At 41.8% G+C, this 2,061-nt stretch overlaps 1 protein-coding gene across 1 annotated transcript in view; it reads left to right on the forward strand.

Annotated features, from left to right (window-relative positions):
* suclg2 (succinate-CoA ligase GDP-forming subunit beta) overlaps positions 1-2,061 on the forward strand; it is a 143,702-nt gene that overhangs the window by 66,251 nt on the left and 75,390 nt on the right. The window lies entirely within an intron of this gene.

Here is a 2,061-nt window from a genome sequence, read left to right on the forward strand (position 1 = left end):
GTGTGTGTGTGTGTGTGTGTGTGTGTGTGAGTTTACTGGTGTCTATCCTTTTTGTTATACTGTTAAATATTGTAACATTTTATTCTGCTTTGTTTGAAGAAAAAAAAAACATATTTTAAATACTTACAGACACTGTCTGTTCATGTCTGAATCTGCTCAGGAGCATGAAGTGTACTATAATTGCAGCACAGTGACATCAGCTTCTTGTCTGCATGACWTTATCTGGATCAAAGTGTAAATGGCTTCAATGAGCAGAGCTTTTTATATTCACARCCTGTTGATGTTTTCAGTGTTTCCGTTTTGATGATGATTTTGAAACTTTCATCCACGAAGAAAACATTACAGTTTAGTCAGGTCCTCTGGACGGGTGGTGATTTGTTGAAATGTTTCGTCCCTACTCTGAGAGACTTCTTCAGTCTGGGTTTCTTGTCAGCTTTCAGGAAAACCCAGATGGAATAAGCACAGTGCAGTTGTGTGTGTGATTTCTGTCTACTCTGTTGTACAGAGTCCTGATGACTCCTAACTTGTGCGTGATGGGAAGCAAACCAAATCAGTTTCCAACTGTCCCCCATCCAAGCCTGAGACATTTTTTACATCATCTCATGTGAATTTACATATCTATCCACAGAGTTGATGTAATCAGTGAAATGTTGGACTTCCTGGAATTTATTTTAACCCAGGTGTCATCTACATACCTGCACCAATGTTGTCCCTGTAAAGGACATTCAATTCAATTCAATTCACTTCAATTCAATTCAAAAATACTTTATTGATCCCAGAGGGAATTTAGGTAACAGTTAAGTTACAGTTCAGAACACCCATTCAGAAGAAGAACAAACATAGGAGAACAGGTGCCCTGAGTCATGCTGCCACTGACCCTGCACAGAGCAAGGATCATCTTCATGAAGACATCATGAGGAGGCGCTACCCTTAACAGAAAAACTAAAAACCACACAAGGGAAGATGAGGAAAAAAAATCATTATATCAACAATGTGACCCACTATGGTGTTTATAAAAAAATACTCTGCATAGAGCAGATTTATTAGCCAGAGGAGTAAGTGAGTTTAGGGGGGCGTGTTTCTGAAGCCATGAGTGTTGTATGCACTTGTGTGAATATCTGAAGAATGAGCCCGAAGAATCCAGTCCCTAAACCAGTGCAGCCATAGTTCAGAATATTGATGTTAAGTGTTCATTCTGTGCGGCCTTCAGCTTGCTCCAGAAACCAGATCACAGACGGGTGAGAAGAAGGGGGGAAGGTGTGGGGCAGAGCCTCAGTCGACATCAGCATCCAGGATGAATTTAATCCAACAGCTTCAAGGCCGTTGTAGGGGAGAGACAAATCTGTAAACAGTTGTTTTGGGAACAGAAGAGTCAGGCAGACGATAACAATTTTCCATCTGCTTTAATATCTGCCGGCACATCTCAAGGTGGCGAATCCAATTCAGACAAACAGTGTGGACAATTCCGCCCATCTGATCTATCAGTTTTCTCCAAGATCAATTCCATCTGGCCAGCAAGTCCAGGGACCACAGCCGGCCCGCGGCCCTCAGCAGAACCGCTTGCAGACCGAGTCCAGCTTGCTCAAGGCAAATGTCCAAGTATTGATAGTACGGCCATCCATCAAATTGGTCAGTCAGCCAGGAAATGAACAGCCACCAACACTGTTTTGTAGAACACCAGGAGACCACCAAGCCAATCTGTAGAATCCAGTGATCAGAATCCAGTTATATATCCAGAACAGAGAAGAATAGAGGTCCCACCTTTGACATGTCCTCCCATGGAAGAAGAAAAAACTGTTCCAAAAAATTTATTAAGAGACCAGCTAACCAAATCCACAAAAATAAAAATATCCATAATTTCTGGTTTCAGATGAAAACAAAGACATCAAAGCTTTTTTTCTACCACCTCCATGTACAGGTTTGCAACAATAGGAGAAACTGGGGAGGCCATAGCACACCCATGTTTCTGCCTATAATCCTCATTTCTACCTTCTCCTCTCTGTCAACGCTCTCTGGTTTCATTTAAAAGAGTCGATCATCAGATATTGTCCAAGATTAACC

Source organism: Austrofundulus limnaeus, unplaced genomic scaffold (genome assembly GCF_001266775.1).
Source record: "Austrofundulus limnaeus strain Quisiro unplaced genomic scaffold, Austrofundulus_limnaeus-1.0 Scaffold62, whole genome shotgun sequence".
Taxonomy (NCBI): domain Eukaryota; kingdom Metazoa; phylum Chordata; class Actinopteri; order Cyprinodontiformes; family Rivulidae; genus Austrofundulus; species Austrofundulus limnaeus.